The sequence below is a fragment of the Ailuropoda melanoleuca genome, chromosome 16, assembly GCF_002007445.2.
Source record: "Ailuropoda melanoleuca isolate Jingjing chromosome 16, ASM200744v2, whole genome shotgun sequence".
NCBI lineage: Eukaryota > Metazoa > Chordata > Mammalia > Carnivora > Ursidae > Ailuropoda > Ailuropoda melanoleuca.
The window spans coordinates 25422588-25450310 of record NC_048233.1 but is presented as its reverse complement, the minus strand read 5'-3'; the positions used below and the strand labels follow the sequence as shown (position 1 = coordinate 25450310).

At 41.0% G+C, this 27723-nt stretch overlaps 1 protein-coding gene across 2 annotated transcripts in view; it reads right to left on the bottom strand.

The window, feature by feature from the left end:
• Positions 1-1574: 1574 nt before the first annotated feature.
• KLHL42 (kelch like family member 42) overlaps positions 1575-27723 on the bottom strand; it is a 74584-nt gene continuing 48435 nt past the window's right edge. Inside the window, exon 9 of one of the 2 annotated variants that reach the window (XR_004621131.1) lies at positions 1575-1704. The gene's annotated coding sequence lies outside the window, so the exon portion shown is untranslated. The remainder of the gene's footprint in view (positions 1705-27723) is intronic. The other variant, XR_004621121.1, reaches the window with a different exon arrangement.

Below are 27723 nucleotides of genomic sequence, written 5' to 3'. Positions count from 1 at the left end.
GACTCATATTAAAAGTACTGGTGAATAGGATAATTTGAAATTAAACTGTTTCTATCCAAAAGAATAAAATGCTATGACTATAAAAACTTTTAATAGCAGTCATGAAGGAACACATTTCTGGGCCCTGCCTGCAAGTCGTATTAATCACTGTTAGTTAGATCAAGTGGCCTTTAGGTCTATATTCGATGTATCCCCTATCTTGGGTAGAGCTCCTACATCTTAGAGAAAAATCTCTATAAAAATAAAATAAAAATTGAAGTATTTTCCAATGAGGGCAATTATTGAATAGTTTATCTTTAGGCTGCTAATATTGCAACTCCTTCCAAATAACCCACAATTGTGCCTTACGCTGGTCCACAGTGCTAGGATAACAGAAACTGTTTACTCTGGAAGCTTGACTATACTGCTACAAAATCACTTGCATACTATATTTTTATTCCAGTGGGATGAGCCACCTTCTAACTATATCCTCTTTCATTTCCCTTGCTTTTTAGATCCCGCTCATTGTTTTCATCTTCCCATAATTCTTAGTTAATTGATTTTCCAATCTGTTTTTCCTAGAAACAAATTTAAGAAGTGTTCACACCAAGCTGGGGCATTTAATGGCTTTCTCCTGGGCCACACCCAAAACCACTACCACCCCATAAAAAAATTGCTGCCATTACCTTCTCACCATTCAGGCTATTTCTCAACTTTGCCACTTATTCCCTGTTTTGGACTTTCACTCTAGTCTAATCTCCCTAGTTCTCATCTCATTAGCATGTACACAGATTTTTCCATGATTTCCCAGCCCTTTCAAATGGACAACTCATTCGGAAAGTCGGCCTCAACTTTATCCTCTGCTTAAGATGCTACATCTTATATTAACCCCCTTGACTCCACACATACAAATTATCCTCAAGAAATATGCTTGGCTCAGGCCAGAATCCCCAGTAGAAACCCATTCTGGACCACAGGAACCTTGATTCCCTCTTGTCTATGAGGACTGATGAGATCATTTGGAAAAATTAATCTTTAAAATTTCACTAGATTATTCCATCTGGGCTCAAATTTATCATCATAAACCATATTTTGTCACTGAATTACCAGTCACTACACTCAGGATTTTAATTTGAAGAATCTTATACTTTAAAAAAATTTAAGGGAACACAAAACAAGAAAAATAATTCAATCTGCACCCCTCCCACCACCCACCTCCCACCCCACCTTGTTCTAGGTCTACCCTGGGATTAGATTTGATCAGGGTTAGGTCTGTGTATCGTATCTTTTAAGAAATATTGCATGGCCTTGGGAAATTACATAGAAACTAGGTTTTTTTCTTGGGAATACCCATTCATCATTCAAATAATTTTGTGATCCAACGCGTAAGTCAGTCAGTACTTATCAAGTGTCTACTTTGTGTGTATTGCAGTCCCAGGTTACTCCACTTACACCTCTCATGGACACAGCATATTAAGATGATGTGCCAAGCTGGACCAAAACTATATTCCTCAGGGATATAATCTATGAGGTAGGGAGAGGACAGGAGGGATGCAAAAACAAAACTTTAATGTGCCCCTGAATAATAAGGGCATGTGAGAAGAACCTTGAGGGTAGCAGCCCAACTCCTTAAGCGATGTCATGGTCTAAATTGCATGTCCCAGTTCCTCAGCCCTTTCCATCTGTCTGAGCTGGAGGTGGTCTTGGATTCTGCTCTACAAGGAGCTGTAGGGCAAATAAAATAGAGATGGTTAACAGGACTTGAATGTTCAACACACAACCCCTTTTTAAGAAATAGGAGTTCAAAATCCAGGGCTTTCCAGCTGGTCTGAGTACAGCTGTTGTACCCTGAGTCCATGCCATCCCTTTGAAACAAAAAACAAAGCAGCAGTAATAAAAATAAAATTCATACTTAAAAAAAAAAATGTTGGTCCCTTCCCACTCATGTTTATGTATAAACCAAATACCAGCAAAACAAACTGGTGGTTAAACTGGCATTTTAGTTATGAGCCATTGCATTAACCAAACAAGCTATGGGACACCCACAGACATCTCTTATTTTTATGGTGCTGGATGGCAAGAAGGTCCAGATAGGTGTCCAGGTATCCTACTGCTCACAGAGAGGCCTCCAGCCTTTACTGTTCCCACAAAAATTAATCTTAACAAAAATCATAAGAAGGTTTGGAGTCTTCAGGAGGAGAAACTCCTTCTAAGCTTAGACATCAAAACTAGGAGAAAATAAAAACTCCAAAGCATGACTTTATGGCTGGGTTGGTGCTGTTTTAAATGACTATTTCCCACTCTGGTCCCTTTACCCAATTTATTCTCTTCTCCCCAAACCGACTTACTTATGGGAGATACGAATGTGTCAATGCCTATTTGAAAACCAGTTCTTTCTAAAACTGCATTTGTTTTTGCAGAGCACTGGATGAGGGGATTTCCTAACTGACATAGGAAAATTAGCTCAAGCTGATGAAACCATGTTCTACTTATTATTAGGCCCAGAGCGCTGGAGAGAAAGTGTGACAACCTACAGCTGTCCACAGCTAGCCTTTGAAAAACAGCTTCTTGAAATTAAATACAGCGGATGCAAGCGCCTGGCCAGAGGCATTCTGGGAAAGCACCTGTGTCAAGGCAGAAACCAGGAAAGACGAAAGGATGAGTACTTGGGAGAAGTGAATCTGTGGTTTTGACTGGCGTAACCAGTCCCATTTGGGTTAAGAAGTCAATGGAAAAATGATCCTTCCTCAGTTACTTTTATTTTGTTTTTGTTAAAATTTCTTTTGGAAAAATTAAACATCTGGACCTCTTTATGGAAATAGTTGTATGGTCACTGGGAAAAATTATATATTTTTTTCATAGAGTTTGGATCAATTTGGTCAGAGAAGGCCTAGGGGTGTAGAAAGCCCCAACATGGGGTGGCTGCTTCTCCAGCCTTTAAACATTTTGAAAATAAACTTTCTGCTGACTATATTCTGGGACATTGGACTAACAAAGCATTTGTTCCACAGCGTTGAGAAACAGCATTGAACAGTTGTCTATAACAGGAAGACCTGACTATACCCAGTAAAGAGGGAGCTCTCCTCCCCAAGGCAGGGAAATTCCTTTTAGGTTTGAAGTTGGTTGTTTGTGTTGCTAAGTTGCTGGCATAATATTTTTTTTTCCTGAAGTTGGTCTTTCATATTTGGGAGAGGAAGAGGAAAACAATGTGTTTGTGCTATTTTTCAATCAATATATTTTTTTGGTGGAGCACATTTCAAGGGAGATATTTGGGAAGAATTTTCTATCCTCTCACCTTCGTTATTTTTGGAAAGAGATTGTGGAAGGATGTGGCCTCTTTATCCTCTTTAAGCACTATACCCTTTCTTCCTGAGTGTAGGGCTTAAGGAATAGCAGAGACCTTTTTAAAACACTCTTATTTGGAAATACAGCATTTTCTTTTCACTCAAGCAGACACTCTAAATTCCAATCAGATCTGAAGTCCCCACCTCTCTCCTGTGGGCCGATTTTGGAGCCCATTTTGAAAGCTGAAGTCTTCTTTCAACTCCAGGATAAAGAACTCCAAGATAAAAAAAAAAAAAAAAAGGTATCACAAGTAAGTTCCAACAAGACAGGAAACGTGGTCATCCATTAGAATTCTCTCTCTGCCTCCCACAAGTGCCTTGCCCACAAGAAACAGTCAATAAGGCTTAAGCTAAAACACACAAGTTTAATTCATTTTGGAAAATCAAATGTATAGAACTTTTTACATGTGATCTCCCCCATCATTTTTGGTTCCATTTTTGTTTTTTAAACTTGTCTCTGAAACAGAAGTAGCTGGAGCTACTTGAACCTAGGCTTTTCCTCTTGAAAGTTCCCCCATCAATCAGTTTGAGATCATGCAGATTACAAAATGGCCTAATACTATTTTTGATCAAAAGTTCTTATCTGTCTTGACCCTGCTACTCAATTTCATTTCTTTGGATTTTCAGTTTGTAAATGTGTCCTATTAAAATGCAAAAACTCCTGGAGAATATAACACCATATTAGTAATATTAATAATCACCCCTTAAGCTGAAATTGACCAAAAGATGATTAAGAAAAAGTCACTATAGGAAGGAATGAGGTGGGTGAAAACAGAAATGAGGCTGCAGGAAGGGATCCAGGAGCCAGGGTGCAAGGGAGAAGAGAGAAGGCCACTTGAAGGGAAAACAGAACAGTTTCTAAAGCCCATTTCATATAATTTGCACTTTACATAATTTACAGTTGTGTTAAAAGCAAGTACTGTTCTTACCCACAGGGGATTCATAAGGAACACTTTGAACTCCTCAGAAGGAAAGATTTAGTAAATACAAAATATGATTATCATTACACCTGTTTCCTAGAATAGATGAGGGACTTTTTATCCAGGTGTCTATTATCCCTTTGTGTCTTTTGGGTCAAGAGGTTCATTTGTAATTTCATGTCTGTTTTGAGAGATTACAGATGGGTAGCATTGAGAGAAAATGGCATAGGATAAGACAGAAAATATGGCAGCAGATGAGAAAGAATATAAGCAGTTTATACATTTCAAATGGTTCGCCCTCAGAAGACCAGGAAGAATAGGAAGGCTGGCTTAGTTTGGATTCCCCCAGAAGCAGATCCTGAGACAGGGATTTGAGTGCAAGTAGTTTACGTGGGAGGTGATCCCAAGAAGTGCTAGTGGGAATGAGAAGAGGACAAGGAAGTGCCCCAAATCAGTAGTGTATAATCAAGCAATTTACCGCGGCGGGCAACTGAAGGTCACTCCTGCTGGGAACTTTGGGACATACAGTGGAATATGCCTCCAAGTCATTCCATATGATGAGTGAGGAATCTGGGATATTTATCCTTTGATATTCATCCTTCATGACTGAGGGCTGCTCCCTGCTACTTCGGCCTGCCTTGGTGTGGACTGAGAGGCAGAGCCACAGGGGCTATGTACTGGAATGGTGAGTGCTGAGGAGATGTGGTGGGGGCAGTGGTGGGTGGGCATTCGGAGGCAACTAGGGCCCATGAAAGTCATGATAAGCACCTGTGAGCACTTACAGCATCATATACAAAGACATACCAAATAAGTGGTTTTTATCAATTTAGGATCTTCAAATGCATAAAGAAGTTTCTATTTTTTCCACTCTCCTTGAGAATCTCCTCTACTTGCTTGGCTCCAACTAATACTACAACAATGACTCCCAGTGATTCATTTCTTCTGGATCCTGGTTTCATGTTGCTAACTGCTTAACAACCAACCCCACCTGGAAAAGAGCCTCTCAAACTTAACACACCTTAAATTCTCTTCTCCCAAAAACCCACTTGTTTTCCTGCCCTTCCTAACTCAATCAAAGCCACCACTATCCATCTAATTAAGTTCAATTAGAAATTTTGAAGTCATCTTGGATCTTCATTCTCTTGTACCCTACCAATCCAGTCAACTCCTGATGGCCTATCTCCTAAATATCTTTTAATCTACCCTCCGTCTCCAGCTCCTCTACCACTGTGATTTTTCTATGTCATCATCATTTGTCACCTAAATTATTGCAACATCCTCCTAATTGTTCCCCCTCAACCTCATTTCCTCCCTCTCTCCAGTCTATCCTGTACACTCCTACCAAAAAGATCATTTTAAAACCTTCATCTGATTCCATGATTCTAATCTACCTCTCCAGCTTCATCTTGTTTCTCTGCACTTCCTCCAAGTCAAGGTTCTCAGTTGCATGTAACATGAACCAACTCTACATGACTTAAGAAGCAAAATAATTTACTGAGAGAACATTGGGAAGCCCACAGGATCTCTGAGAAGCCTGGAGAACCAGGCTCAGAAGACAAATGGGAACAAAGGGAGGCCAGGCAGCAAAAACCACAGCCAAAAACATACTACCAAGCCAGTCCCTGGAGAACAGCTCCCTCTTTCAGCAAATACTAGACAACGTAATGGCACCCAAGACAGCTTTGGGCCCTAGGCACTGCTGCTGGTTCCTTTGTCATTGTCTCTCCCACAAGCTAGATACTGCTGTCATTGCTGCTATCTGCAGAATAAATTCTCTACCACCTTTCTCATTTGCATCACTTGCATCACTCTGCAAAGGGAGACAACCCAAAACCACATCAGTACTGAACCTAATATTGATATATCAAGCTACAAAGTATATGGTCCATGGAGTGTGCAGTGTTCAACCTGCACAACCTGACAGAAGCAATCTTTCCTTGTGTGACAAAAGTTCTAAAGCAGCAAAACCATTGGTTTCAAGGACAAGATGAATAAATTTTTTCAAGTTAGTCATTAAGTATAAGACTAAAAAAGCACCACTGCCAATTCCATCTCTTAGTTCCCTGACCTGTGTCTTTAAGCTATGGGATAAACAGCTCAATACATAGGTTATTATGTGGTATGCCATGGCTGGACCTGCAAAATAACTACTGAAGTCATAAGAAATAGAATATGGACAGTGAAAACTATGGAGCAGCAAGAAATTCTTACATGGTAGCAGGGCTGACCCCTGGTGCTGGTGTGATTCCTTCCTCAGGGAGCCCTTTCACTCACATGTGTACTTAATTTTATTCATACCCTGAGTCCACTGCTTGCTTTGCTATTACAGTGGTAAGCAAAAGGAAAACTACCCTTTAAATGAGTCTCAGGTGTCTCTCTTGTTAAACTTTGAACCCCAAGCTGGCCCAGCTGGTTTAGGGCCTATACTAAAACCTGTAAAATATCACCCATTCCCACAAGGAATTGTGTCCAAATTGTGTCACTGTGTGAGTGAGACAGCAATCACTGTCTTCCTTCTTTCACCATAAAGTGAGTTCCTTGGGCAAAAGTAATGTTATATGGGATACCATGACAGTGTATAAGGTATTCAGTAAATTCAAGGATGGTACCAGAAATATAATGGCAGTGAAAGTGAGTCCAAATGCAGAAAAAAGGGACTATTCCACTGAGGACAAATCATTGCCCTTTCTATGTTGGAAACAACTGGAGCTGAGCCAAATCAGGAGAGGTGGTCTAGGTTTGACATTAGCAAGCAACTTGCTCTCAGTTAATGTTACTTTTACTTTTTCTGCTAAGCCAGCAGACACTCTGCAGTGGACATGGGCAAGACAGTAGAGGCATACCCAAGTTCAGTGCATATTGGGAGTTCTCATTTGGTCCTCCAAGACCTACATTATTACCATGAGAGAATTTTCTTCTTGCACTGCAGTGACAGAATTCTGAATTTTTATTTCTTGCTGTATTACTGGGCCTACTTGAGATTTTGGGGCAGCAAGCATGGCCCTGGCCAACTGAAGGGTCCAGTGTAATTTCCACTTAGCTGGTCCCCTCAGTTTAGAGGCTCTGAGTTAGTTTATGCTGCTGACAACTTCAGTGCTCAGAGGCAGCATAACCAAGTCTGCCTTTAGAAAGGAAGACCATTTTGTTGACTCCATGACCCATTCATACCCTCCATTACCATCTCTATGACTATTTTATTCATGAACCCATTTAAATAGCACTGGGGAAGATGGAAAGAGAGGCCGAATGATATGCACAGCATTGATCATTAGTTCATTTTGTCATTAACAGTTTTCTCTATAGTTGAGGTTTATTTGAAGAACATTTATATGGATCGCATCCTCTGGTCCTATTCTAAGATATAGGTCCTCTATTCCTATTCATTCACTCAGGCTGCTACTCCACTAGCACATACCAGTAAGTCTAGATGAGCTATTAAAATACTTCCATACTGCTTCATAAATAGCAGCCACCATGAGCTACCAGCATGCTCACTCCCTGAAGCTTGCTCCGATTTCTCCTGTCCTAGAGGCCCCAGGTCAGCACCACGTGGGGTGAATTACTCTGACCCCTGCCAACCTGCAGGCCCTCTAGTCCGTTCATCATGCTTCCTCAGAGTGGCCCTCAGCCCTGCATGTCTCCCTCAATAGAGCAGGGCCAGATCCCAGGAGCAGTGCTGCTGTTTGGGAACTACCATTTTAGCAGGTAAATATCCTCTAGGCCTCCTGAGACTGTGGCTGCTGGCCACGAACTAGCTTTTCTTCTAGAAGTTCCCTTGTGTAGCTGACCATGAAAGTGGATGCCTCTGCTGTATACTTTACTGGTTACACATTTTTTTATAACACTCCTGCTTATTCCTCAAAACTATTTATTATTAAATCTCCAATCTTGATGTATCTTACTCTCTATCTGGTCAAATCAATAACCTCTAGTGGTTAGGCTTTCCTTCCTCCCTTACCATCAACTGATATTGATACTTCCTTCAAGCCATCTGTCCTGCCAGATAAATTAGACAATGACATGCATTGTTCAATATTCTGTACCCAAAGAAGATTTCAACATTTCCCTAACCCACTGTCTTTAACAGCCATGCTTTAGTGGGACTGCAATACTTCAGCAGACTACTTCTGCTTAGTGCCAGCATATTGGGCAAAACCATCTAAAAACTAGATGTACATTATTTCCTCCTCACTCAGCTGGTCCTAGAAGACTCGCCAGAAAGCTACAGGTGCGTATTGAGGGAGTGGCTGCCGTGTGACAAGAGTAGGTATGTAAGGAGTGTGAGCACCTTCGAATACTGCTTCCTCTCTCTTCAGGGCTTGCTAAAGCCCATTCTTACCTGTATAACTTCCATTTGAAGATGGAATGCTTCTAGATACACCTAACTGATGGTAATAGTTCATTTAGGGCAGCTCAGACTGCAAGGTAACCTACTATCCCGTGGCCAGATACTCAGTCTCTATCAGGACCCTATAGCCAACTTAAAGCTATTTCTCAAAAGGAAAAAGTTACCTGCTAAAGAAAGCACGACTTACTCCAAGTCTGTTGGGTTCCTGCTGTGGTGACACAGGGGTCAATGTTTCCCATAGGTTCCATTCTAGCATCCTGGTATTCACATGTTCACTGGAAGAAGGGCCAAGTGACAGAGCTGCTTGTACTGCACCACAGACTAGCTGGAGAGCCTTCCTGCTCTGGGTTCCATTCAAAGTTGTTAGCTTTTTGGGTCCCTTGGTAAATAGTCGTAAGCCACACATCCAAACGTGATGCATGTTCTCTCCCAAACTCAAAGAGGTCCCACCAAGTATTGTGCCTCTGATTGAATGTCTATCTCCTTGGGCTTCACTGGAAGAGCTAGTCTAATATGCCCACTGACCACTGGACTTTAGAAAGGATACTGAGTGTCAGTCTTTGTGACCTCATGGGGACCTCATGGAAGTTTTCTCTCACCCTGCAATAAGACTGTATCTTGTTTCCTCCTTTCCTTTGGGATAGTCAGATGGTATAATTGATGTAGCAGACCAGTAGATGTGAGACTACAAAGATCCCTGGGGACTGAATTGTGCCACAGAGTCACAGTTGTTATAATCTCGAGGCAACCAGAGGAAAGCTGATACTTTCTGATGTTGCCTGCTTGCTGGAATCCAGGAGTAAGCATCAGATGGCTTAATAAATATGTAACAGGTGTTACGGACTACATTATCCAGAAAAGAGGCATCACCAGTAACAGCAACCATAATTGAAGCCAACACCTACATAAGCTTGCAATATCCCCTCCTCCTTTCTTCAAAACCCATCCATATTCTATGCAGGCCAAATGGGCAAGGTGAAGGAATATATACATGTTAAATTTCCCCTAGGATGCAGTTTTACTTCTGACTTAGTATTTACTACTGTTATTTTACTTTTCATTTAAAATTTGTCCGGTGTTTCATATCAAAATAGCCATGTGAGAACTCTGCTTGATGTTAAGAGTATTTGCTTTAGTGATTTATTCATGATCTGGGAAGATAACCTGGGGGTGACTCAGGGTCCAGCTAGATCTAACATTGAGAATATTCAGGTCCAGCTCCATTTTTCACCTGATGCCTATAAGATTTCACTCTGGCTGTTAGCCCATAGTGATAAGTCACATAAGTTGGTGTTAGCGCAAAGCCAGCATCCAATAATCTTTTTTTTTAAGATTTTATTTATTTATTTGACAGAGACAGTCAGCGAGAGAGGGAACACAGCAGGGGAGTGGGAGAGGAAGAAGCAGGCTCCCAGCAGAGGAGCCCAATGTGGGACTCGATCCCGGAACGCCGGGATCATGCCCTGGACCGAAGGCAGATGTTTAACGACTGCGCTACCCAGGCGCCCCCAGCATCCAATAATCTTGAACAGCTCTGATATAATCCTTTCCCTGAGTGATAATTGCCTAGTACATGGGAACAGTGTCCTTTAAGGAGAGATAGTAAGAAGATTCCGAATATATCTTTCTTTGTTTTTAATATCACTTTCAAAAGCACTAGCCTACTCTTTACTCAGGGGCTCATCATCAACAAATTGACCCAAGCATGGGATTGGAAGAAGCAGAGTGATCTCTACCAGGGTGGTCAGGTCAGATCTTTATTCATTAGTTTTTTCTATTATACAAATCAAGCAGAATTATTAGGGGGCTGCCCATCTATCTCAGGAGTGGGGGACATATGCTCATTAGTTATCCTAAGGAATATTTTGGTGACCATATCCCCTGTGGTAAATGACTTTACTTGGTTTCTGCCATCCCGAGCTCCTCCCATTTTCATGGAAACCCAGGCACTCCTTTTAAATATAGAATCTCCCATCAGCATTCTAGACTATAGAAAATATTTACTAAAGCACCATTCAAAGTAAATAAAATGTTATATTTACTAAGGTCTTGGAAAAGGAAACATCTTTCTGGGCTCTCTTGTGACAGGTAAGTCATTTATGATGACTTACCTTTTCTTTTGACCTTTTTAAAAAAAGAACTGACCAGGGAAATAAATCAAGGATGGAGGGTGTGGACACTAATAAGAAAAGGCAAGTCTGTTTGATGGAGGTGGGGAGGAGAAAAGGGAGAGAGATACGTGTATGTGTGCACAGGTATCCTCCAATGGATGTGTTAGAGACGGAGACAGACAGAGACAAAGTAAGAGAAAGTAAGAAACTGAAAAGAGCAAATAAGACTAGGCTCAGCCAGCATGCTACATATTAACACAGCTCCAAAGCCCAAGTGACCTGAAAAAAAGTACCCCAAACCTAAAAGAAATTATTATGTAGGGAATTAATAACAGTCCATAGCACTGATACACGTCGGGGGACTAATGCCCAATATCCTCAGTTGAGTTTCCCTAAAACAGTGGTTTCATCACGTAACTCCTCACTTAGAAACTTTCAACAGCCCTCCAGTGGCAGAGACTAAAATCAGTATTCCTTAATGCAGTACTCAAGGGCCTACCCAATCAACCTTCCAAAATGAGAAGTCAACTCTCTTTTCCAGAAACGCCTTTCTTGTTCCTATCTCTGTGATTTTTGTTAAGCTGCTTTCCCATTCTGAAAAGACCTTCCATGCCTCCTCAACTATACCAGTTTCAATCATCTTTTGAGACCCCTTTAAGACTCTCTTTGTCCCTCAACTCCTTCAAGCCCTCAGCACTGTAAAGTTATTCAGCTTTGGGATTATGCACGTCACCACTGCCTTAAGACTAGAAAATCTAATACAAAACTGTGACTTTATATTCTCATGTTTTGATAATGCTAAAAACTAGCTTTAATAAACAGTGGTACTGATACAATTCTATTTTTTTAAAGATTTTATTAATTTATTTAACAGAGATAGAGACAGCCAGCGAGAAAGGGAACACAAGCAGGGGGAGTGGGAGAGGAAGAAGCAGGCTCATAGCGGAGGAGCCTGATGTGGGGCTCGATCCCGGAACTCAGGGATCACGCCCTGAGCTGAAGGCAGACGCTTAACGGCTGCGCCACCCAGGCACCCCAATACAATTCTATTTTTATACATGAAAAGGAGAGAAAATAATTCTTTACCTGGGAAGATGATTTAAACCTATATGTAAAATTTCGGCAGGTACAGATTACACAGTCTGAGAAATGATCATTCCTTCCAAGCTGGGCTGAAATTCCAACTCTCCCAGAAAGCCCAGCAAATGTCCCCTCACATTATCTTTGTATCTGGACCTAGGGATGGGGTGAGTATGCAGGTGAGAGGTTAAATGAACAAAATTAAGGTCTTTTGGGAAAGAGAAAGGAAATGGTGCTGGGCAAGTAACTAAGAATGTCTGCAGCCTACCACCCCTCACTATGATTGATTCTTTTTGAACACTGAAGTTTGAGTTCCCAAGGATTATATTATAAACCCGAAAGACAGACCTTATTTCTAATCATAAGTACCCTAGGTCTTAAAACCTTTTCTTGATGTTTAATAAAATGTTTATTAATTTAAAAAATCAGAATTTCAAATAAAACATCCACTCTTTGTTTTTAACCAACAAGTCTTGCAATAATAAATCGTGACTCTAAGAGGCCACTGCCCAGCCCTGGAGTTCTCCTTTCTTTAATATGAGTAATATCCCTGGGCTTGGCACAATGCTTGATAACTTCACATCAGCAAATCCAGTTCTCCCACGATCACATTTTACTGATAAAGAAATTGATAGGGGATTTGCCTAGCATCCCATGACTAATAACTCCTGGGCCCAAAACTAGAATCCAGATCTTCTGATAGAATAAGAAGTGGATGGAGGGGCACCTGAGTGGCTCAGTCGTTAAGCATCTGCCTTCAGCTCAGGGCGTGATCCCTGAGTTCCGGGATCGAGCCCCACATCGGGCTCTTCTGCTGGGAGCCTGCTTCTTCCTCTCCCACTCCCCCTGCTTGTGTTCCCTCTCTTGCTGGCTGTCTCACTCTCTGTCAAATAGACAAATAAAATCTTTAAAAAAAAAAAAAAAAGAAGTGGAATGGAAATAAATGGAGTTTGGAGTTTGCCTGACCTGGGTTCAAATCCCAGGTTTGCACTTAAACTGTACAATGTTCAGAAGTGACTCACCTCGCCAAGCCTTTTCTCCTTTGTAAAAAAAGGATAAACAAGGTGTACGGAATAAGGACAGAGAGAGTATGTGAAAACTGCCTGGTGCTCAGTGGGGTCTGATCAAAAGATAGATTTTTTTTTTTCCTCCACAACCTTGTGTTTCTCTCCAAAGTCACCTGCAGCCCACCACAGAGGGCTCATGTAGGGTGATCACGTAGGCCTCCAGAATAAGGAGAGACGTTCACTTAGTCTGGTGGCTATAGATGGTCAAAAAGCAAGACCCTAGACCTCTCCACCTATCCCTACTGGCCTCCCCTCCAACAGCAACAAAAATCAAGAGGGAACTCTAGGTTTTGGCTTCCTGGAGGGTTTACTAGGGCTGTAGAAGGACTTCAAGATGATTCTCATAAAAGCTGTTTTCCTTGTGATTAAGTTGTATTTGCCTGTTAACTATGTGGTAAACAAACCCTCAGCTCCCACCTCACGGTTCTAGCATAGCCGCGTGTTAATTGGGACTTGGAGGGTAGCGGGTTGGCAAGGCTACCGGGGACAGGAAGCCAAGAAGCCCAATTTGGTTATCAGTTCTGTTGACACGAGCTGAGCCCTATGTGGTTGTATGGCATGTCCAGCAGGTCTAGCAGGGGTTTTCCCAGCTATGAAAGGCCTGCTGTTTGACACGCTTGGCCTGCAGTCAAACAAGGGCTTCGGATCAGGATTCTCCCTGCCTTCAGCCCCATCAGCTCCCCGCTCTGCCACTTGGTCAGGGGGGAAGGGCAGACCAAACACGTCTGGTCCTATACTTGGTTCGGAACAGAGGAGGGAAGGCAAGAAGTGAAACAGCTGAACCTGGAGCTAATCTGCCCTTCTTAACACCGCACCACAACCCCAACCCAGACAGAAAAATATCCCTTTCCCTGCAAGAGGCATCACCAGCCCTGAAATCCTCTCCCTCTGTGTCACTTATCAGGGCTGAACTCAGACACACTCAATCCCTGAAATAAGACTGCCAGGGGATCAAATGGGTGGGAGAGGCTTGCTGGGAAATTCCTCCCAGCCAGTGGATACATGACTTGAGAAGAAATTGGGGCAGTTCCTAATGTAACTTGCTACCCCTCCCCCAGGGGCAATCACTGTCAAAAATGATTTATTTTAAACATTTTGTAATTATTTTAGCCAATGGGGTGTGTGTGTGTATATGTGTGTGTGTCTACAGAGAGAGTGTGTGTGTATGTGTATTTAATCATTCGTGGTTAAGTCTGCCTTCACAAGAGTCTTTGAGTTCAGTAGGGTCCAACCACCAAACCCACACCCAAATATTTTGTCGATAACAGAAGAGCCATTGCTGGGTTCTACTCATATGTACACAGACAAGCTCTGTGGCGGAGTGGTGAGGACCCTGAAGTGGGGCTCAGGATGTGAGGACTTTGCAGTAAGAGCTCCAGCAAGTCATTCAGCAGCATCTCAGAGAAACAATGTTTTTGAAACGTCCATGAAAACCATTCATTCTGCTTCTTAGTAATTGAATGTAATTAAGCACCCAATGGGCACCATAACTGAGTTAAGTACTGTTGAGCAGGCTTAGCGTTTATTATTAGGGTGATGGTTGCTCTTATCCCCCATGTTAAATGCTTACAAGACGGGAAGTAATTATGTCAAGTGTTAAGTGGAGTTCATTCTGTGGGGTGGAACTCCGAAGGTTATGTTCTCCTTGTACATTTCTACAGTTTAGACATTCCTATAAATAATTTTGAATGCTTACTGTATGAATGAATGAACGAAAAACCCAGGTAGGTCCACTTAAAAATAGGCCTAGCTTCTGCTTTCAAAATGCTTCTATTCCTAAAGATAGGATGGATAATAACATCCCAAGCATCTGTTTCTATGGGCTTTTTGTGTTTGTTTCTTTTCTTTTCTTTCTTAGGGTATTAGAAGAATAAAGAGCAAGAGGCAACACACACATTTGGGATAGCTCAAAATGGGGGGAAAAGGTTGAAAAGTTGTGAAGAGAGAAGAAAGCCAGATGATAATCATTCAGTTTTAATAAATGGCTTCCTTTAAGGAACTTGGAAGGTTGCAGATGGGCAACAGAGGCTTCTGGCTGGTCAAAGGCTCAGGTAAAAAGGAATATACTACAGAAGTCAACATTCACCAGAATGTAAGTTCTATCAGGCAGGGACTCCATTTGTTTCCCACCCCATCTCCTGTCCCTAGAATACTGTCTAGTGCACAGAGCATACTCAATCAATAATATTTAAATTATGAGTGAATGCACTTCCTTTGAAATCTAAAGAGAGGAGGAAATAGCTTTCAAATTGCAAGATTTAGAAAAGGTGAATAGAACATACTTCTGACTATGAGCACTTTGCTCCATTATCAAGAGTATCAATGTAAACTATGAGATTTCTAACCCCTAGAGCTTTGTAAGAAAAGAGACTAAGATATTACTATTAATGGTAGTGGCAGTAAGGTTAGAAAGTCCTATGTACAAACCAAAGAGACTTCTACAGTCCTGTCCTTGCTCTTATTTTGGTTTAAAAGTGGTGCTACGGGGTGCCTGCATGGCTCAGTCAGTTAAGTAGCTGCCTTCAGCTCAGGTCATAATCCCAGCATCCTGGGATCCAGCCCCATGTGGGGCTCCCTGCTCAGCAGAGAGCCTGCTTCTCCCTCTCCCTCTGCCTGCTGCTCTGCCTACTTGTGCTCTCTCTCTCTCTCTCTCTTTCTGTCAAATAAACAAATAAAATCTTTAAAAATAAATAAATAAATAAAAGTGGTGCTAGGGCTGTCCTGGCTATTGCCCAAATACTGGGGGCAATGACTGGTTCACTGCAAATTGGTTCTTCTCCCAACCCATATTTTGCAATGGGCCCCAAGTTAAATCTTTATCTTCATGATCTTGACAGAACTATTTCAACTCCAACAAGCTATACAGGATTATGTAAGGCTTTATGATTTCTTTAGTCAGTAGAATGCGGTCAGTTATAAGTAAATGTAAAACCATACAAGGCTAAGCTGTCAGAAATGTGATTGAAAGTTTTAAAATAAAGGCACCTGGTCACATGGTTTCCTAGACCATGGGACATATGAAGACATTCTACAGTGTTCTTCTTAAAAGGTCTTGCCTGAGCAGTTCAAGTTTGTGAGGACCATATACAATGGACATGAGGCCTGCTGTTATGTCTTTAATAAGTCCCCAGGACCCACTTTGAAGTGATGACTCACAGAAAATATTTTGTCAGGCCAACTAGGCCATAAAAATATTAAGTGCGGTTTTAAGTGGTAAAGGTTTTTATTATCCTGCTCACTTCCTGTCATGAAACATTGCACTAAATTGTACTTTAAAGGGATTAATGACCTGCATGCTGTTTCACAAGAAATTCATTATTATAAATATTCTAGAAGCACTGATATTAACACGAAGGTTAGTAAAAAAAAAAAATGGAGGTGCTCAAAAATATTCACTGATCTGAACTGGGACCCATAAAACATATCAGCATGATAATGTTGAGGCGAAAATTTATTTGAATTTGTTTTCGTCCAGAAATTATCTGACATCACCCTGTCATCATGGAATTGTTGAAGCTAACATCAGAAAAGGACAAATTCCTTGCTTAGGACTTCTTACAGCTCGGCAAGGCAAGGTACTTCGTTCCAGGTGGTTGCAACCCAAGGTAATCATCCCACCTCTTTTAGGCCACTTAGCTCACAAGACTGACCAAACCCCGTCTCAATGCTATTGACTTTTAAAAATCCAGCAAGAAAAACAAATCTCTTCGGTACAATTGTGCTAACTGGGAAATCTCCCCGACCCTTAATCTACGTTTGTTCTTGGCTGAATTCAGTCCATTTCATTCAGGTCACATTATCTTACAAGTAGGGCTCAAGGGCCATGTCACATCCAATGGCAACCACAAACAAATCATTTTGGTGCCTGTCTCATTCCTTCCTTAGATTCGATACTTGTCTCTCATACTTTCCCTTGCTTGCTCAGCTTCCTCTTCTTGAAAGCGAGAATTAATACTATGGATTGCTTGGGCTATCGAAGATAAATAATGTTTTACAGCAATTTGCCAACAGCCAAATATTTTCAAAACAGCTAAACTGGTCAGCGTGTATTACCATTCTCCAGCCCTAACTTTGGCAGCGATATTTCTATTTGTATCTCAACTGCTGGTTGGCTGAAACATGTTCATTTGATTGGGGAGGTTTAGAAAAAAGACCTGGTATCTCTAAGTTCGTATTGTTTTATTCTGCCTTTTTGCAGAAAAGGTATTTAATAGTACTTCCAGAAGAGGGCAATGTTCCTGAGGTTAACTTCGCTAATAAATTTTCCAAACACCAAAAATTCACACCAACTCCAGATTATTTATTCAAAAGCACTCTCATGCTGAAGTCTGAGAACTGATGACTTTAGGAAAACACTGGATTTGTACAGATTCCCCTTATAAATATTACTGTAATTTTCCTTTTCTCAAGAAATCTGAAACTGTTCTATCTGTTTGACATAACTCTTCTCTGGGGCCTAAAGTTTCTGGGAAATGTCTTTGGGCTATGCCAGACTCTTGGTTTAATTATGCTGACAATCCACAAATGTTTGAGACTGGTTTGCCCCTCGAGACTGAAATATTGATGTTATTTTAGATGGGTGCCTGGCTACGGAGATGACCATTTCATCTGCGAAGAGAAGGACTTAGGAAAACAGACTTGATGGTTCTTCCCTCTCTCAAGCACTTGAGTCAGGCTGACTCCTGAAGCTTTGGGTCATAAATTGCTCTGTTGGCTGCCCCGCAAACTTGAAATGCATGACCCTGAGCCCTCACAGGAACCTGGAGTAGAGAGCTACACTTTCTCCCTACTGAAAACTGTAAGATTATGTCAGGGACTCTTCCTAGAAACGAACTGTTCAAACTAGAGTGAAAAAATAATTAACTAATTCAAATAAATCAATAAATCCGTTTCTTCCTAGAAAGATTTTTTACTTCCACTCCAAAGAATTCTAGCCCAAAACAGCCTATGGAAACCATTTCAAGAGGTCTTCCTTAGTGAATTCAGATGAGTTTTTGGTGGCAAGTGCACTGTGTCTCTAAGTTCACAGCCTGTAACAAGCAGGCACACTGTAATAAAAGTGACCTGCCAGTAGCCCTAGCACAGGCCAAGGAGAATTTTGCCTGAAAGATCTCAAAAAAGCAAAGCTAGCTTCCATTAACCTTTCCAACCCTATAAAATTATCACCTGGGTGGACATCTATTTATTTATTTGCTTTGTTTTGCCTGCCAACAAACCTTCCCCTTCTTTTGGCTAAGAATGCTCAAGCAATGGGCCTGTGATCCTGGTTTGGACAATTGGATTTTTTCTGCTTCGAATCTGACTCTTGAGTGAAGTGACAACAGAACAGGGGTGGTTGGGGTGCAACCCTCTCAAAACTGCCCAGGAGCTCCTGCTACTTAGATGCTTAGCCCTTCCCTAGTCTCAGCCACTTCTGAGACCCGGCCGCTCAGCTTGTCCTTAGATTTTGTGAGCTTAAATTATCCATTCTTTGCTACTGAAAAGCCCGAACCAGAACATCTCTTGAATGTAAAGAAATCCTATGAATCCCTATGGATGAAGGACCACTTGGACGGTCGCACCATAGGCTGCAGGCCAGAAAATAGAAACAAAGCCTTTAACGGTACATAGTCAACGGTACTGTAATAGTGTTGTTTCTGACAGATGGTAGCGACACTTGTGGTGAGCCTAGTACAGCATCGAGAAGCTGAATGACTACATTATGCACTTAAAACATTGTGTGTAAACTAAACTTAAAAAAAAAATAAGCCTTTAAAAAAGTCTATAAAAGACATCCAGTTCCAGGTTGGAAGAACAAAGCTCCAATCACTTCTCAAAAATAATCTCAAAACAAGGCAAATAAAAAGCAAACTACTATATATTTTTGATGAAACTAAAATCACCTCTAGTCCTAAATCAGAACAGTAATGGTGAATAGGAGAAATGCAAATGACTTAGCAGGAGAGAAACATCAAACTCAGAGAAATGGTAAGGCAGGGGGCATAGAGGGGAGATATGGCTTTAAGAAAAAAACTCCTGGAAAACTTCAGAAATCAAGGCACCTGTTAGAGATGAGGCCAGTGACTGAAGAGAGAGGGCCTCGCTAAAAGTTTACACAAGAAACACTTAGGCCTTGGTGTTCCTGTTCCCACCCCACCCTGCCAGGGTGCTCTTCCCCTCCCATCCCTGCCATAGAAGATGCAGGTTGTACTCTGGTAATGTTTTCCCCTGGAGAAACTGAACCAGGGAGACTGCAGACATGAGCCTCAAAGAAGCAGAGGGTAACGTACACAGTAAACTGTTGCTGCCTTCAGAGCCCCCCTCCTCCAGTGGAGCTGAGAGGGATGGAAGAAAGAAAGTATCTGGCAGGGGCGACTGGGTGGCTCAGTCAGTTAAGCATCTGCCTTCAGTTCAGGTCACAGTCCCAGGTCCTGGGATGGAGCCTGTGTGGGACTCCCTGCTCAGTGGGGAGTCTGCTTCTCCCTCTCCCTCTACCCCTCCCCTTGCTTGTATGCATGCTCTCTCTCTCTCTCTCTCTCTCTCTAATAAAATCTTTTTAAAAAAGTAGCTGGCCGGGTTACTATGCAGAAAAGGTAGTGATAAGCTTTCTGTGAAGCTACTGGGAGGTAGAGGGAGACTTCATCAGGTGTTCTTAGAAAACGAGACAGACGAAATTACATCATTATGATAATATTACCTCCGAGTAGAAGGCAAAGTGGTTCAAGAGGAAAATAACCACAGCATGCTACTAGGCTTAGTGGACAAATATTAACATGGTCATAACAATGGAAAGACTGTTATAGTTCCGCAGAAATTGAAGACTATACTGAAGGAAGTCAAATAACATATAAAAGTGAGAAGACATTGAAATTTAAGATAATGCCAAAAAATACATATAAAAGAGTTCAAAATTAATGCTGCTGGGGATCGGGACCAGGTAAGGGTGGAAAAACAAGCAACTACTATTTTCCATAATAAGCCAGCTAATATTATTTGACTTTTCAAAACCACCTTTAGATAATATTTTGATAAAAAATTTTCAATCCACTAGAATTAATTGGAAGATTAATAATGTCATGAGTACTAATGATTTTTTATGAAATAGAAATTATAAATTATACCAATAACTATATAAACATGACCATTAGTATCCCAGATGTATCCCACAGATCCCAGTTTCCATATTGGTAATATGGTGATGATAAAATTCTTTGAACGCTAATTTTACTGACAGTTATCTTTTTTTTTTTAAGAGAGAGCACACATGAGCAGGGGGAGGGGCAGAGGGAGAGAGGATCTTAATTAGGCTCCATGGCCAGCATGGAACCAGTAGAAGGACCGGATCTCAAGACCCTGAGATCATGACCTGAGCCAAAAACAAGAGTCAGCCTTGGGGTGCCTGGGTGGCTCAGTTGGTTGGCTCTTAATTTTAGCTCAGGTCATGATCTCAGGGTCATGAGATAGAGCCCTGTGGAGCCTGCTTGAGATTCTCTCTCTTCTCTCTCCAGAGGCGCCTGTGTGGCTCAGCTGGTTAAGCATCTGACTTAGGCTCAGGTCATAATCTCAGGGCCTTGGTATGGAGCCCCTCATGGGATTCCCTGCTCTGCAGGGAGCCTATTTCTCCCCTTGCACCCCCCCTTGTGTTCTCTCTTTCTTGCTCTCTTTCTCTCTCTCTCAAATAGATAAACAAAATCTTTAAAAAATTCTTTCTCTCCTTCTGCCCCTCCCCACCATCCCCCCTCAATCTCTCTTTAAAAAAAAAAGTCAGATGCTTGCCCAGCTAAGCCACCCAGGCGTCCCTGACAGATATCTTTTTAAACTTTGAATGCAAATTATTTGAGTAGTGGATTGGACCAGAAATAATTTTTGAAGTCAAATCTCTTTTAAAAATCAAAATTATCATATTTGTGAGCATTAATCAGTATTGATTACAATATGGGACAAAATGACAACATCATATTTGTACTCAAATTATCTCTTATAAAATGTCAGTAAAACTATAAAATGCATTCAAATGAACATTTATAAACTAAAATCATCTCCTGTAAAAATTTATTTATATAAATGTAAACATTAAGTACACATTATCATTCTAAAATAAAGTACTTCCAAATAAATTCATGCTCAAAAACAAAGTCCCTAACATGAAAATGAAATCATGTAAGGAACAGTAAAAAGTTAAGAAATTGCTATTATTTAATATTTTTAAATGCTATTTTTAAAAAAGCAGCTTGTCATCTTTAAATCACACATCCATTTTCATGCAAAATTTTCCAGCTTCTGAAAAAAGCTTTTTCTGACTCTGGTAGTCTGAAGATTAGAGAGGAGATAATTATGAGCTAGCTTCACATATTTTCCTTTGGTTTTTACATCTTCAAAATACTATCTCCCGTTTTACAATTTTAAGTTCTTTTTTGAACTTTTTTTTGGTAAAAACTGTTTTATTGATACCAACCAATAGCTTTTGTTTCAAAGAATGAATTTGTGGCTTGTTTCAACTTCTTTGTTTCATCATGTTTAGAAATCAGTACTGCTGTGTTCATACTCCACTGGTTTAAAAAACCTTTCAACAAGAATGAGAAATATTCTTGCAACAGAAGTTTTCAACACAATACAGTTACTTATTGCATCTTGCTCAAAAAGATCTGTCTAGACTTGTAGACTGTGCATCAGATGGTCTTTTCCTTTCAATTGAAAAAGTGAGTCATTGCTCTTGATCTTGAGACAGAATTGATTCAGATTTCAACTATTTTAAATAATAACATACTATACCAAGTAAAATGTGATGATTTGGTACTTTGAAATAGTACAGTACAACAGACTACTGAATACTAAAAACTGATATGTAATCTCTAGTAGAAAGTTCAAAGAATTCTATATATTGGTTTTCAGTTTATCAAAACAGTATTTGAACCATTCATCTTCGTTCATAATCCAATAATTTTCAACAGCTGACTTATAGATATCAATTTGTATCAGATACAAATATCTGATATAATTAGAAATTCTCAGAATATACAAATTGAAGAAAGAAATATATGCTCAATACCTGATCATAATTAGAGAAAGCAGTAATTCAAAAGTCTTATAACCATAGTGGGAGTGCAGAGAGGTGATTTTGCCAGCGATTACTCAATACTAATTTGCCAACACCTCACTAAATGCCTTCATCTAAGACAGTCTGAGATCTACTTCCTGGAAATCACCAAGTAGGTGTTGAGGTCACCCAGCAGAAAGAAATCAGCATAAAAACCAGTGATGGTGGCAAACAGACACATGAAAAGATGCTCAACATCACTAATCATCAGAGAAATTCAAATCAAAACCACCGTGAGATATCACCTGTCAGAATGGCTAAAAACAAACAAACAAAACATAACAAGTGCTGGTGAGGATGTGGAGATAAAGGAACCCTCCTACACTATTGATGGGAACAGAAACTGGTGCAGCCACTGTGGAAAACAGTATGGAGTTTCCTCAAAAAATTAAAAATAGAATTACCATATGATCCAGTAATTCCACTACTGGATATTTACTCAAAGAAAACAAAAACACTAATTTGAAAAGATATATGCAGCCCTATGTTTATTGCAGCATTATTTACAATAGCCAAGATATAGAAGCAACCCAAGTATCCATCAATAGATGAATGGATAAAAAAGATGTAGTATAAAGAGAGAATGGAATATTACTCAACCATAAAAAAAAGAATGAAATCTAGCCATTTTCAGCAACACGGATGGACCTAAAGGGTATTATGTTTATGCTAAGTGAAATAACTCACACAGAGGAAGACAAATACCATATGATCCCACTTATATGTGGAATCTCAAAAATAAAGCAAATTAATAAATAAGCAAAAACAGACCCATAAATACAGAGTTGTTGGTTGCTAGAGGGAATGGGGTGGGGCATGGGAGAAATGAATCAAAGGGTGGAAGGTACAGGCTTCCAGTTATGGAATGAATAAGTCATGGGGATGAAAGGCACAGCACAGGGAATACAATCAATGATACCGTAACGGCATTGTATGGGGACCGATAGTAGCTACACTTGTGGGGAGCACAGCATAATGTACAGACTTGTCAAATCACTATGTTAAACACCTGAAACTAAAGAAACATCGCGTGTTAACTTCACTTCAATTAAAAAAAAAAGTGATGGTTTCCATGAGAAACTGAAAGAAACAAGGAGGGATTCTCCCCTAGAGCCTTCAGAGAGAACATGACCCCACCAACACCTGCTTTTGGACTTCGAGCCTCCAAAACCATGAGAATACATTTCTGGTGTTTTAAGCCTCCGCCCTCAAAAACAAACAAATGAACAAACATCAGTGATGGTTCCTAGTCTCTTCGTAGTCTCTAAACTCAATTCCCTCAATTTCCTATGTCTTAATTAGTGGGGAAGTTGCCAACTTATTGTCCACCTTTATGTCACAATGAGAAATAAAATATATGAAGCTCTGAGTGGGGTGATATACAAATGATCCAAGTGGACAATTCTCTCGTAGATCTTAGAACTCACTGAAGGTCTGCCCTTCAAACCACCTTTGTTGACTAAATGCCACAAGAATCAACGTCCATCATGAGACATTTTCTGCTGGAGTTAAGCAGTGTCCTCTGCACTCAGTACTCTTTCTACCTCTGAGGCCCCCGGGAAGGAAGACACATTCCATCACTGTGACCTTAGGGTGAACTTGTGTTTCAAGTGATGGCAGGACAGAGACAGCACACAGAACTGCTTTCTGTGTGAGAGGAACAATGCAGAAAGGTGGAGAAAAGAGAACAAAGACCTGGTTTTCAGGTTTTTTCCCTGGGCCCAGGTTTATCTCCAACTCTCTAGTTCCGTGCTGCTCTCTACCTTAAATTCTAGCCTTATTTATTCTAGGTTAATCTCCACTCTGGTTGTATTTGGAAGGATTAACTGCCTACTCCTAACTTTGAACCAACAAAACCCTGCAGTTAATGATCACGGGTCACAACAGGGAAGAGAAACCACTCTGAATACTAGAACTGACAATGCTGAGTACAGAAGGAAAGGACCACAAAATGAACAAATGTGCAGAGCAGTGAGTTCAGGGTTCGATAACCACACACTCAAAGTCTGGGGGTTAAAAATCCTTCTCATGGATGTGCCCTGGCTTCCAGTCTGTCTCAGTGCTTCCTGTTTTATACATTTAGGCTTTGGAACACCACCGTTGGACTTCTCTTCGAGGAGGTATGAAAAGTTGGAGATACGTCCTTTTAACCCTCTTCCAATTAAACGCCCTGTCCAGCCTAAGAAGCTGTCCCACTGCACAGAGTTCACTTCTCGGGACTGGCCTGGAAGACAAAATGGAGGCTCACAAACTGATCCTGATTTCCATAGGTCAAAAGGGTGGCAAAAATTTGCAACAACATGGATAGATCCAGAGGATATAATGCTAAGTGAGATAAGTCAACCGAAGAAAAGACCAATACCATATGATTTCAGCCATGCAGAATTTAAGAAAACACATGAACAACAACATAAAAGAAATAAAAGACAGACTTCTACATATAGAGAACAAACTTGTGGTTACGGGGGGGGATGGGTGAAATAGGTGATGGGGGTTACAGAGTGCACTCATCCTGATGAGCACTGAGTAATGTATAGAATTGTTGAATCATATTAATACCTGAAACTAATGTAACGTGTGTTAATTATACCTCATTTAAAAAAATGAATTTTTAAAAGGGTGGCATAAGATTATAATTCATTTTTGAAAAGGTAATTTTGCACAACAGACAAATCCATATGAAACATTTCCACCCATGGTGTATTCTATGCAGCACTATGCATAAATCTCTCTGGGTATCCCCAAGTTTGTTGTTTATTATTCATACAGAGTTACATAATTTGAGTCTGAAATGAACACAGCTCAATGAGATATTTCATTCTGTTTCATCATGTGGTTCCAATTCTAGAAATAATTATCAGAGCATTTTACTAGAATCTTCCTAAGGGGATATGTGAATAAAAGGGGTGGAGGGAGGCTGAGCAAGGTGAAGTATCAAGGAAGACCTTTAACCAGGGGGTTGGTCAGAAAGTACTCAGAGGAACTGCAGACCCCTGATGATGTAGGGTAATTTTATCTAAAACTGGGCCAAATTCAGGGTCAAAGAATTATCCTGGATTTTAATTCTCTGGGATGAAAGAGAATCCAAACACAAGGTATTAGGCAAGTGTTCAGCTATCCAGTGGGTACCAGTGGGTATATGTCACCATATGCCAGAGTCTCTTTAGACCCCATGGGTAAGAGGGGGTGGGAACACTGAATTACCCACATTCCCTTTCAGAGGAGAGACATCAGAGTTGTCAGAGTTACAGGAGGACTTGAGCTTCCCATATCAAATTTGGGGCATATATCCTAACCTCAATTACAGTCCCAGCAATATGGTTGTAACACACATTGAGCCCCCCACCCCCGCACTGAATGATAGAAAACCAGTTTCCACCAGTTCTGATCTTTCTTTCTTTCTTTCTTTCTTTCTTTCTTTCTTTCTTTCTTTCTTTCTTTCTTTCTCTCCTTTTTTTTTTTTCGTTATTGTTATTGTTGCTGCTGCTAATCAGGCTTCCTACTTTAAGAGTAATCAAAGCAAAATGAAAACTGGGTGGTCATGAGACATTTGAACTGCTTGCTCCTGGTTCTCCACTGGTGTCTTTTTGACAGCTTTCAAGGCTGTGGCCCAAATGTTGCATTTCATCAACATCACTCCTTCCAGACCCAAGCTCTGAATTTACAAACTGGGCAGAAGTGTTTCTTCGTCTGGGGATTCTCAGGCTGCCAGGCTTGGCCAAATGGGAGCAGCTTTCCTTCTAGACCACAGTCTTGTGGCCCACCTTGGAGGCTGAAATAAACTTACTGTACTCAGCCTCCCAACCTCACCCAAGGCCCACTAATAACATCTGCTTTATAGCCGACGTTCCTGCAACCTGCTCTCTCCTTGGCTCTCCTGCCCTCTCGGAGAGGATGTGCTCTACTATGCGGCGGGTCTGGTGGAAAGTTGACAGTCTCCAAGCCAAGAGTGAAGCCAGCCAGCACTGGATAAATGACTTGAAGTGCTTTCTCAAGGGACCCTTTCCAGGTACAGGAGCCCTTCTTAACCAGATTTGGCCTGTGCTGGCAGACAGCCTTGTTCAGGAGCACATTAAAAATCAAAATACAGACACCGTTTGGAAAGCATAGAAAGCTTGACTCTAACATCTTATGTATTAAAACATTGTTACATAAAAATGACCGCAAAGCTCCAAATTCATACTTTCCTACCTTGTAAGACCAGTTGCCACCAGGAATAAACCCGTGAAAGTGTGAGGCTGACTGCGGAGCCTCCAGAGGCCTGGGGACAAGGCTGGAGCCACATTCCAAGCCTTGGGGGCAAGATCAATGCCCTGGCCCTTGAGGGCAGCTGAGCCTGAAGCGAAGTGGGTGAGCTGGTGCCCTCATCTCACCACCCGGATCTGGGGGCAAACACCCAGCCCGAGCCAGGGTGCAACTGATAGTCTCTTTCGAGGCCCCCTTTCATCTACCTCATAAAGGCCCAGACAAATTGGCACAGCTCACAGTTTTTAATGAAGCGCGGGCTCCCGGCTAGAGCCAAAGGGGCATTACAAACTCAGAATGAGGTTCTTTCATACCCTCTGAGATGGAGATATAGAAGGCCAGACTTCTGGAATAACTTTCTGCTGAAGAACTCAATAGTAGTCATGTAACTCATTTCATTTTTCCTTGTCAAATCTCCATGATGTTCAGAATGAATCATTTCCTCTTTGTTTTGAAGCATATCTAGAGCAGGGCCTTGAATATTTGAGGTAACCAGCCAGTCCTGGGGCTACAATACAAATCTCCTGTGTACTGACTATATGAGGACATTTATAGAAAGCTTACAACAGTCTGAGCAATGCTAAGCTTTATATGCATTGCCTCATTCACTCATGACAATACCCTATTTTAGAGATGAGGAACCTCAAGTACAAAGAATTTAAGGTCATATATTTAGTCTCATTTTGTCCCTCCTTAGTGAACATAATGCTTTAGACATTAATTTAAATGTGAATGAATAAGGTGTGAAGTGCTTGGTTGGACACTTGGAAGAAGATACTTGGAAGTCAGTTGAACCTTATTTAAATCTTGACTCTACTAATTCTTAGCTGTGTGATCATGAGAAATAAGTTTCTTCATTTATAAAATGGGGTCATCTATAGACCAGTGCTCTGCACTGAAAAATAAACAGTGGAATACAACTGTTTAATGGTGCCACCTAGAATTGTGTAATTAGATGTTCCTGTCAAGACTTCAGCAATTCCACATTGTTCATAAATTGTTTCCCTTTTTCCTTCCAGAGAGAGCATGGTATTATGAAAAGATGAGCTCTGGAGTTGATTATTCTTAGGTTTGAGTCACAGTTCTTCCACAACCTGGCTGTGTGACCTTGAGCAAGTCATGACCCCCTGAGTCTTCATTTCCCAAACATGTTGGGAATGGGGAATAAACATATTCTTCTGAACTGCTGTTACAAAGATTTTGTTATGTGGAAGTGGAGTACCAAAGCAAAATCTAAAATGTGGGAATGGCTTTGGAATAGAGCAGTGCTTGGAAACTGGAAAAGCTGTAAGGATTTTGAGGAAAGTGTTAGTAAAGAATTAAAGTGCCTTGGGGTGCCTGGGTGGCTCAGTCGTTAAGCATCTGCCTTCAGCTCAGGGCATGATCCTGGCGTTCTGGGATCGAGCCCCACATCAGGCTCCTCCGCTGGGAGCCTGCTTCTTCCTCTCCCACTCCCCCTGCTTGTGTTCCCTCTCTTGCTGGCTGTCTCTCTCTCTGTCAAATAAATAAAAATCTTTAAAAAAAAAAAAAAGTGCCTTGAATACACCATTCAC